Raw genomic sequence first — 13,121 nt, forward strand, 5'->3', positions numbered from 1 at the left:
ACAACTAGTCCCATCCTACTGAGAATATCATCACACTAGTCACATCCTACTGAGAATATACTACTAGTCTCATCCTACTGAGAATATACTACTAGCCCCATCCTACTGAGAATATACAACTAGTCCCATCCTACTGAGAATATCATCACACTAGTCACATCCTACTGAGAATATACTACTAGTCCCATCCTACTGAGAATATACTACTAGTCCCATCCTACTGAGATTATACTACTAGTCCCATCCTACTGAGAATATACTACTAGTCCCATCCTACTGAGATTATACTACTAGTCCCATCCTACTGAGAATATACTACTAGTCCCATCCTACTGAGAATATACTACTAGTCCCATCCTACTGAGATTATACTACTAGTCCCATCCTACTGAGAATAAACTACTAGTCCCATCCTACTGAGAATATACAACTAGTCCCATCCTACTGAGAATATCATCACACTAGTCCCATCCTACTGAGAATATACAACTAGTCCCATCCTACTGAGAATATACAACTAGTCTCATCCTACTGAGAATATCATCACACTAGTCCCATCCTACTGAGAATATACTACTAGTCTCATCCTATTCAGAATATCATCAGACTAGTCCCATTCTACTGAGAATATACTACTAGTCCCATCCTACTGAGAATATACTACTAGTCCCATCCTACTGAGAATATACTACTAGTCCCATCCTACTGAGAGTATCATCAGACTAGTCCCATCCTACTGAGAATCTACTACTAGTCCCATCATACTGAGAATATACTACTTGTCCCATCCTACTGAGAATATCATCACTAGTCCCATCCTACTGAGAATATCATCACACTAGTCCCATCCTACTGAGAATATACTACTAGTCCCATCCTACTGAGAATATACTACAAGTCCCATCCTACTGAGAATATACAACTAGTCTCATCCTACTGAGAATATCATCACACTAGTCACATCCTACTGAGAATATACTACTAGTCCCATCCTACTGAGAATATCATCACACTAGTCCCATCATACTGAGATAATACTACTAGTCCCATCCTATTCAGAATATCATCAGACTAGTCCCATTCTACTGAGAATGTACTACTAGTCCCATCCTACTGAGAATGTACTACAAGTCCCATCATACTGAGAATATACTACTAGTCTCATCCTACTGAGAATATCATCACACTAGTCCCATCCTACTGAGAATATACAACTAGTCCCATCCTACTGAGAATATACTACTAGTCCCATCCTAATCAGAATATCATCAGACTAGTCCCATCCTACTGAGAATATACTACTAGTCCCATCCTACTGAGAATATACTACTATTCCCATCCTATTCAGAATATCATCAGACTAGTCCCATCCTACTGAGAATATACTACTAGTCCCATCCTAATGAGAATATACTACTAGTCCCATCCTACTGAGAATATTCTACTAGTCCCATCCTCATAAGAATATACTACTAGTCCCATCCTACTGAGAATATACCACTAGTCCCATCCTACTGAGAATATCGTCGCACTAGTCCCATCCTACTGAGAATATACTACTAGTCCCATCCTACTGAGAGTTAACTACTAGTCCCATCCTACTGAGAATATCATCACACTAGTCCCATCCTACTGAGAATATCATCACACTAGTCCCATCCTACTGAGAATATGCCACTAGTCCCATCCTACTGAGAATATTCTACTCGTCCCATCCTACTGAGAATATCATCACACTAGTCCCATCCTACTGGGAATATGCCACTAGTCCCATCCTACTGAGAATATCATCACTAGTCCCATCCTACTGAGAATATCATCACACTAGTCACATCCTACTGAGAATATACTACTAGTCCCATCCTACTGAGAATATACAACTAGTCTCATCCTACTGAGAATATCATCACACTAGTCACATCCTACTGAGAATATACTACTAGTCCCATCCTACCCATCCTACTGCGAATATACTACTAGTCCCATCCTACTGAGAATATACTACCTAGTCCCATCCTACTGAGAATATCATCACACTAGTCCCATCCTACTGAGAATATCATCACACTAGTCCCATCCTACTGAGAATAAACTACTAGTCCCATCCTACTGAGAAAATCATCACACTAGTCCCATCCTACTGAGAATATCATCACACTAGTCCCATCCTACTGAGAATATACTACTAGTCCCATCCTACTGAGAATATACTACTAGTCCCATCCTACTGCGAATATACTACTAGTCCCATCCTACTGAGAATGTACTACTAGTCCCATCCTACTGAGAATGTACTACTAGTCCCATCCTACTGAGAATATCATCACACTAGTCCCATCCTACTGAGAATATACTACTAGTCCCATCCTACTGAGAATGTACTACTAGTCCCATCCTACTGAGAATGTACTACTAGTCCCATCCTACTGAGAATATACTACTAGTCCCATTCTACTGAGAATATAATACTAGTCCCATCCAACTGAGAATATAATCACACTAGTCCCATCCTACTGAGAATATACTACTAGTCCCATCCTACTGAGAATATCATCACACTAGTCCCATCCTACTGAGAATATACTACTAGTCCCATCCTACTGAGAATGTACTACTAGTCCCATCCTACTGAGAAACTACTACTAGTCCCATCCTACTGAGAATGTACTACTAGTCCCATCCTACTGAGAATATCATCACACTAGTCCCATCCTACTGAGAATATACTACTAGTCCCATCCTACTGAGAATGTACTACTAGTCCCATCCTACTGAGAATGTACTACTAGTCCCATCCTACTGAGAATATACTACTAGTCCCATTCTACTGAGAATATACTACTAGTCCCATCCTACTGCGAATATACTACTAGTCCCATCCTACTGAGAATATACTACTAGTCCCATTCTACTGAGAATATACTACTAGTCCCATCCTACTGAGAATATACTTCTAGTCCCATCCTACTGAGAATGTACTACTAGTCCCATCCTACTGAGAATGTACTATTAGTCCCATCCTATTCAGAATATCATCACACTAGTCCCATCCTACTGAGAATATACTACTAGTCCCATCCTACTGAGAATGTACTACTAGTCCCATCCTACTGAGAATGTACTACTATTCTCATCCTACTGAGAATATCATCACACTAGTCCCATCCTACTGAGAATATACTACTAGTCCCATCCTACTGAGAATGTACTACTAGTCCCATCCTACTGAGAATGTACTACTAGTCCCATCCTACTGAGAATATCATCACACTAGTCCCATCCTACTGAGAATATACTACTAGTCCCATCCTACTGAGAATATCATCACACTAGTCCCATCCTACTGAGAATATACTACTAGTCCCATCCTACTGAGAATATACTACTAGTCCCATCCTACTGAGAATATCATCACACTAGTCCCATCCTACTGAGAATATACTACTAGTCCCATCCTACTGAGAATGTACTACTAGTCCCATCCTACTGAGAATGTACTACTAGTCCCATCCTACTGAGAATGTACTACTAGTCCCATCCTACTGAGAATATACTACTAGTCCCATCCTACTGAGAATGTACTACTAGTCCCATCCTACTGAGAATATACTACTAGTCCCATCCTACTGAGAATGTACTACTAGTCCCATCCTACTGAACACACTCACAACAAGTGGCTAAATGATGGGCTTTATGGAACTTTACGGAACAAATCAGTAATTTTTTGTCGAACTGGGATTACTGGGAGTGCCTTCTGATGAAGATCATCAAAGGTAAGTGAATATTTATGTTGTTTTTTCTATCTTCTGTTGACGCCAAAATGGCGGATATTCCTCTGGCTGTTTTGGGTTCTGAGCGCCGTTCTCAGATTATGCTTTTTTCATGAAGTTTAAAAAAAAATTGACACAGCGGTTGCATAGAGGATAAGTCTATCTTTAATTCTGTGAATAACACTTGCATCTTTTATCAATGTATATTGTGAGTATTTCTGCAAAATCACCGGCTGTTTTGGAACCAAAACATTACTGCACGTAATACACCAATGTAAACTGAGATTCTTGGATGTAAATATGCACATTATCGAACAAAACATACATGTATTGTGTAACATGATGTCCTATGAGTGTCATCTGATGAAGATCATCAAAGGTTAGTGGTTAATTTTATCTATATTTCTGCTTTTTGTGACTCCTATCTTTGGCTGGAAAATGACTGTCTGTGTTTTTGTGACTTGACTCTGACCTAACATAATCATATGTTGTGCTTTCACTGTAAAGCATTTTTGAAATCAGACACTGTGACTGGATTAACGAGAATGTTATCTTTAAAATGGTGTAAAATAGTTATATGCTTGAGGAAATTTAATTATGAGATTTTTGTTGTTTGCTGAAATCACAGCGGTGGTAGGCCTGATCACCGACAGCGATGAGACAGCCCATGGGGAGATCAGAGACCTGGCAGTGTGGTGCCAGGACAACATCCTCTACCTCAACGTGAGACAAGACAAAGGAGATGATCATGTAGAAGAGGAAAAGGAGAGCCGAACACGCCCCCATTCAAATCGATGGCGCTGTAGTGGAGCAGGTCGAGACTTCAAGTTTCAAGTTCCTTGGTGTCCACATCCCCAACAAACTTACATGGTCCAAACACACCAAGACACACCAAGTCGTGAAGAGGGCACAAAGCGCCTTATCCCCCTCAGGAGACTGAAAAGATTTGGCATGGGTCCTCAGATCCTCAAAAAGTTCTACAGCTGCACCACCGCCTAGTATGTAAACTGCTCAGCATCTGACCATAATGTGCTACAGAGGGTAGTGCGAATGTCCCAGTACATCACAAGATTCCAGGAGATATTTACTTGGCGGTGTCAGAGGAAGGCCCAAAAATGTTCAAAGACTCCAGTCATCCAAGTCCTAGACTGTTCTCTCTGCTACCGCACGGCAAGAGGTAGTGGAGCACCAAGTCTAGGTCCAGAAGGCTCCCTAACAGCACGGCAAGAGGTAGTGGAGCACCAAGTCTAGGTCCAGAAGGCTCCCTAACAGCACGGCAAGAGGTAGTGGAGCACCAAGTCTAGGTCCAGAAGGCTCCCTAACAGCACGGCAAGAGGTAGTGGAGCACCAAGTCTAGGTCCAAAAGGCTCCATAACAGCTTCTACCCCCAAGCCATAAGACTGCTGAGCAATGAATCAAATGGCCACCCGGACTATTCACATTGACCCCTCCTTTGTTTTTACACCGCTGCGACTCACTGTTTAGTATCTCTGCATAGTCACTTTACCCCTACCTACATGTACAAATTACCTGGAATAAGCTGTACCCAGCACACTGAATCGGTACCGGTACTCCCTTTAAATAGCCTCATTATTGTTATTTTATTGTGTTTGTTTTACTTTAGTTTATTTAGAAAATATTTTCTTAACTCTATTTCTTGAACTGCATTGTTGGTTACGTGATTGTAAGTAAGCATTTCAACGTACCTGTTGTATTCGTCTTTAAACATTTAATTTGATTTAATTGGACACAACCCGTGTGTCAGTGTTTAAAAGACAGAACAACACTGCCATCTGCTGGACACAGTACAGCTGAGAGAGACAGAGTGGGGTTACTGGGTAAGGCACACACACAAGCAACTGTTATTTTATATCAGACTGCTACTGAAGGGCTGAGAACAGAGTAGTGGACCTATAGTACAACTAACACGGTCAACCAGCCAGCCCTCCAGCTCTCTCTCTCTCTCTCTCTCTCTCTCTCTCTCTCTCTCTCTCTCTCTCTCTCACTGCTCTATATAGAGAGAGAGAGAGAGAATGTGGACACCCCTTCCAACCCTATATATACAGCAGTATGTGGACACCCCTTCCTACACTATATATACAGCAGTATGTGGACACCCCTTCTAACCCTATATTTACAGCAGTATGTTGACACCACTTCCAACCCTATATATACAGCAGTATGTGGACACCCCTTTCTACACTATATATACAGCAGTATGTGGACACCCCTTCATACACTATATATACAGCAGTTTGTGGACACCCCTTCCAACCCTAAAAATACAGCAGTATGTGGACACCCCTTTATCCACTATATATACAGCAGTATGAGAACACCCCTTCCTACACTATATATACAGCAGTATGAGGACACCCCTTCCTACACTATATATACAGCAGTATATTGACATCCCTTCCAACCCTATATATACAGCAGTATGAGGACATCCCTTCATACACTATATATACAGCAGTATGAGGACACCCCTTCATTCACTATATATACAGCAGTATTTGGACACCACTTCATACACTATATATACAGCAGTTTGTGGACACCCCCTCCAACCCCATATATAGAGCAGTATGCGGACACCCCTTCCAACCCTATATATACAGCAGTATGTGGACACCCCTTCATACACTATACATACAGCAGTTTGTGGACACCCCTTCCAACCCTATATATATAGCAGTATGAGGACACCCCTTCATACACTATTTATACAGCAGTTTGTGGACACCCCTTCCAACCCTATATATACAGCAGTATGTGGACACCCCTTCCAACTCCATATATACAGCAGTAGGTGGACACCCCTCCAACCCTATATATAGAGCAGTATGTGGACACCCCTTCCAACCCTAAATATACACCAGTATGTTGACACCCCTTCATACACTATATATACAGCAGTTTGTGGACACCCCTTCCAACCCTATATATATAGCAGTATGAGGACACCCCTTCATACACTATATGTACAGCAGTTTGTGGACACCCCTTCCAACCCTATATATACAGCAGTATGTGGACACCCCTTCCAACCCCATATATACAGCAGTATGTGGACACCCCCTCCAACCCTATATATAGAGCAGTATGTGGACACCCCTTCCAACCCTATATACAGCAGTATGAGGACACCCCTTCATACACTATATATACAGCAGTATGTGGACACCACTTCCTACACTATATATAGAGCAGTATGTAGACACCCCTTCCAACCTTATATATACAGCAGTATGTGGACACCACTTCCTACACTATATATATAGCAGTATGTGGACAGCCCTTCCAACCTTATATTTACAGCAGTATGTGGACACCCCTTCCAACCGTATATATACAGCAGTATGAGAACACCCCTTCCTACACTATATATACATCAGTATGTGGACACCCCTTCAAACACTATATATACAGCAGTTTGTGGACACCCCTTCCAACCTTATCTATACAGCAGTATGTGGACACCCCTTCATACACAATATATACAGCAGTATGTGGACACCCCTTCATACACTATTTATACAGCAGTTTGTGGACACCCCTTCCAACCCTATATATACAGCAGTATGTGGACACCACTTCCTACACAATATATACATTAGTATGTGGACACCACTTCCTACACTATATATACAGCAGTATGTGGACACCCCTTCATACACTATATATACAGCAGTATGTGGACACCCTTCATATACTATATATACAGCAGTTTGTGGACACCCCTTCATACACTACTTATACAGGACACCTCTTCATACACTATATATACAGCAGTATGTGGACACCTCTTCCTACACTATATATACAGCAGTATGTGGACACCCCTTCCAACCCTATATATACAGCAGTATGTGGACAGCCCTTCCTACACTATATATACAGGACACCTCTTCATACACTATATATACAGCAGTATGTGGACACCTCTTTCTACACTATATATACAGCAGTATGTGGACACCCCTTCCTACACTATATATACAGCAGTATGTGGACACCCCATCCAACCCTATATATACAGCAGTATGTGGACACCCCTGTATAAACTATATATACAGCAGTTTGTGGACACCACTTCCTACACAATATATACAGCAGTATGTGGACACCCTTCATATACTATATATACAGCAGTTTGTGGACACCCCTTCATACACTACTTATACAGGACACCTCTTCATACACTATATATACAGCAGTATGTGGACACCTCTTCCTACACTATATATACAGCAGTATGTGGACACCCCTTCCTACACTATATATACAGCAGTATGTGGACACCCCATCCAACCCTATATATACAGCAGTATGAGGACCCCCCTTCCTACACTATATATAAAGCAGTATGTGGACACCCCTGTATAAACTTTATATACAGCAGTTTGTGGACACCCCTTCGAACCCTATATATACAGTAGTATGTGGACACCACTTCCTACATTATATATACAGCAGTATGTGGACACCCCTTCATACACTATATATACAGCAGTTTGTGGACACCCCTTCCAACCCTATATATAAAGCAGTATGTGGACACCCCTTCCAACACTATATATACAGCAGTATGTGGACACCCCTTTATCCACTATATATACAGTAGTATGTGGACACCCCTTCATACACTATATATACAGCAGTATGAGAACACCCCTTCATACACTATATATACAGCAGTATGAGGACACCCCTTCCTACACTATATATACAGCAGTATGTGGACACCCCTGTATAAACTATATATACAGCAGTATGTGGACACCACTTCCTACACAATATATACATTAGTATGAGGACACCACTTCCTACACTATATATACAGCAGTATGTTGACACCCCTTCATACACTATATATACAGCAGTTTGTGGACACCCCTTCCAACCCTATATATACAGCAGTATGTGGACACCCCTTCCTACACTATATAAACAGGACACCTCTTCATACACTATATATACAGCAGTTTGTGGACACCCCTTCCAACCCTATATATACAGCAGTATGTGGACACCTCTTCCTACACTATATATACAGCAGTATGAGGACACCCCTTCCTACACTATATATACATCAGTATGTGGACACCCCTTCAAACACTATATATACAGCAGTTTGTGGACACCCCTTCCAACCTTATCTATACAGCAGTATGAGGACACCCCTTCATAAACTATATATACAGCAGTATGTGGACACCGCTTCATACACAATATATACAGCACTATATGGACACCCCTTCCTACACTATATATACAGCAGTATGTGGACACCCCTTCCAACCCCATATATACAGCAGTATGTGGACACCCCCTCCAACCCTATATATAGAGCAGTATGTGGACACCCCTTCCAACCCTATATACAGCAGTATGAGGACACCCCTTCATACACTATATATACAGCAGTATGTGGACACCACTTCCTACACTATATATAGAGCAGTATGTGGACACCCCTTCCAACCTTATATATACAGCAGTATGTGGACACCACTTCCTACACTATATATACAGCAGTATGAGGACACTCCTTCTAACCCTATATATACAGCAGTATGTTGACACCCCTTCCAACCCTATATATACAGCAGTATGTGGACACCCGTTCCAACCCTATATATACAGCAGTATGCGGACCCCCTTCCAACCCCATATATACAGCAGTATGTGGACACCACTTCCAACCCTATATATATACAGCAGTATGTGGACACCCCTTCCTACACTATATATACAGGACACCTCTTCATACCCTATATATACAGCAGTATGTGGACACCCGTTCCAACCCTATATATACAGCAGTATGCGGACCCCCTTCCAACCCCATATATACAGCAGTATGTTGACACCCCTTCCAACCCTATATATACAGCAGTATGTGGACACCCGTTCCAACCCTATATATACAGCAGTATGCGGACCCCCTTCCAACCCCATATATACAGCAGTATGTGGACACCACTTCCAACCCCATATATACAGCAGTATGTGGACACCACTTCCAACCCTATATATACAGCAGTATGTGGACACCCCTTCCAAACCTATATATATATAGAGCATTATGAGGACATCACTTCCAACCCTATATATACAGCAGTATGTGGACAGCCCTTCATACACTATATATACAGCAGTATGAGGACACCCCTTCTAACCCTATATATACAGCAGTATGTTGACACCCCTTCCAACCCTATATATACAGCAGTATGTGGACACCCCTTTCTACACTATACATACAGGACACCTCTTCATACACTATATATACAGCAGTATGTGGACACCTCTTCATACACTATATATACAGCAGTATGTAGAAACCCCTTCATACACTATATATACAGCAGTTTGTGGACACCCCTTCCAACCCTAAAAATACAGCAGTATGTGGACACCCCTTTATCCACTATATATACAGCAGTATGAGGACACCCCTTCATTCACTATATACACAGCAGTATTTGGACACCCCTTCATACACTATATATACAGCAGTATGAGGACATCCCTTCATACACTATATATACAGCAGTATGAGGACACCGCTTCATTCACTATATACACAGCAGTATTTGGACACCCCTTCATACACTATATATACAGCAGTATGAGGACACCCCTTCATTCACTATATACACAGCAGTATTTGGACACCCCTTCATACACTATATATACAGCAGTATGTGGACACCCCTTCCAACCCTATATATACAGCAGTATGTGGACACCCCCTCCAACCCCATATATAGAGCAGTATGTGGACACCCCTTCCAACCCTATATATACAACAGTATGTGGACACCCCTTCCAACTCCATATATACAGCAGTAGGTGGACACCCCCTCCAACCCTATATATAGAGCAGTATGTGAACACCCCTTCAAACCCTAAATATACACCAGTATGATGACACGCCTTCATACACTATATATACAGCAGTTTGTGGACACCCCTTCCAACCCTATATATATAGCAGTATGAGGACACCCCTTCATACACTATATGTACAGCAGTTTGTGGACACCCCTTCCAACCCTATATATACAGCAGTATGTGGACACCCCTTCCAACCCCATATATACAGCAGTATGTGGACACCCCCTCCAACCCTATATATAGAGCAGTATGTGGACACCCCTTCCAACCCTATATACAGCAGTATGAGGACACCCCTTCAAACACTATATATACAGCAGTATGTGGACACCCCTTCATACACTATATATACAGCAGTTTGTGGACACCACTTCCTACACTATATGTATAGCAGTATGTGGACACCCCTTCCAACCTTATATTTACAGCAGTATGAGTACACCACTTCCTACACTATATATACAGCAGTATGTGGACACCCCTTCCTACACTATATATACAGCAGTATGTGGACACCCCATCCAACCCTATATATACAGCAGTATGTGGACACCCCTTCCAACCTTATATTTACAGCAGTATGAGTACACCACTTCCTACACTATATATACAGCAGTATGAGGACACCCCTTCCTACACTATATATACATCAGTATGTGGACACCCCTTCAAACCTTATCTATACAGCAGTATGAGGACACCCCTTCATACACTATATATACAGCAGTATGTGGACACCCCTTCATACACAATATATACAGCAGTTTGTGGACACCCCTTCCAACCCTATATATACAGCAGTATGTGGACACCACTTCCTACACAATATATACATTAGTATGTGGACACCACTTCCTACACTATATATACAGCAGTATGTGGACACCCCTTCATACACTATATATACAGCAGTATGTGGACACCCTTCATATACTATATATACAGCAGTTTGTTGACACCCCTTCATACACTACTTATACAGGACACCTCTTCATACACTATATATACAGCAGTATGTGGACACCTCTTCCAACACTATATATACAGCAGTATGTGGACACCCCTTCCAACCCTATATATACAGCAGTATTTGGACAGCCCTTCCTACACTATATATACAGGACACCCCTTCATACACTACCTATACAGGACACCTCTTCCTACACTATATATACAGCATGATGTGGACACCACTTCCTACACTATATATACAGCATTATGTGGACACCCCTTCCAACCCTATATATACAGCAGTATGTGGACACCTCTTCCTACACTATATATACAGCATGATGTGGACACCCCTTCCTACACTGTATATACAGCAGTATGAGGACACCCCTTCCTACACTATATATAAAGCAGTATGTGGACACCCCTGTATAAACTATATATACAGCAGTTTGTGGACACCCCTCCGAACCCTATATATACAGCAGTATGTGGACGCCACTTCCTACACTATATATACAGCAGTAAGTGGACACCCCTTCATACACTATATATACAGCAGTTTGTGGACACCCCTTCCAACCCTATGTATATAGCAGTATGAGGACACCCCTTCCAACCCTATATATACAGCAGTATGAGAACACCCCTTCATACACTATGTATACAGCAGTATGTGGACACCCTTCATATACTATGTATACAGCAGTTTGTGGACAACCCTTCATACACTACATATACAGGACACCTCTTCATAGCCTATATGTACAGCAGGATGAGGACACCCCTTCCTACCCCATATATACAGCAGTATGTGGACACCCCTTCCAACCCTATATATACAGCAGTATGTGGACCCCCTTCCAACCCCATATATTCAGCAGTATGTGGACACCCCTTCCTACACTATATATACAGGACACCTCTTCATACACTATATATACAGCAGTATGTGGACACCTCTTCCTACACTATATATACAGCAGTATGTGGACACCTCTTCCTACACTATATATACAGGAGTATGTGGACACCCCTTCCAACCCTATAAATACAGCAGTATGTGGACACCCCTTCATACACTATATATACAGCAGTTTGTGGAAACCCCTTCCAACCCTATATATACAGCAGGATGAGGACACCCCTTCCTACACTATATATACAGCAGTATGTGGACACCCCTTCCAACCCTATATATACAGCAGTATGCGGACCCCCTTCCAACCCCATATATACAGCAGTATGTGGACACCCCTTCCTACACTATATATAACGCAGTATGTGGACACCCGTTCATACACTATATCTACAGCAGTTTGTGGACACCCCTTCAACCCATATATATACAGCAGTATGTGGACACCCCTTTCTACACTATATATACAGGACACCTCTTCATACTCTATATATACAGCAGTATGTGGACACCCCTTCCTACACTATATAAACAGCAGTATGTGGACACCTCTTCCTACACTATATATACAGCAG

The sequence above is a fragment of the Oncorhynchus mykiss genome, chromosome 8 (assembly GCF_057628025.1).
Source record: "Oncorhynchus mykiss isolate SJ-2025 chromosome 8, ASM5762802v1, whole genome shotgun sequence".
Classification (NCBI taxonomy): domain Eukaryota; kingdom Metazoa; phylum Chordata; class Actinopteri; order Salmoniformes; family Salmonidae; genus Oncorhynchus; species Oncorhynchus mykiss.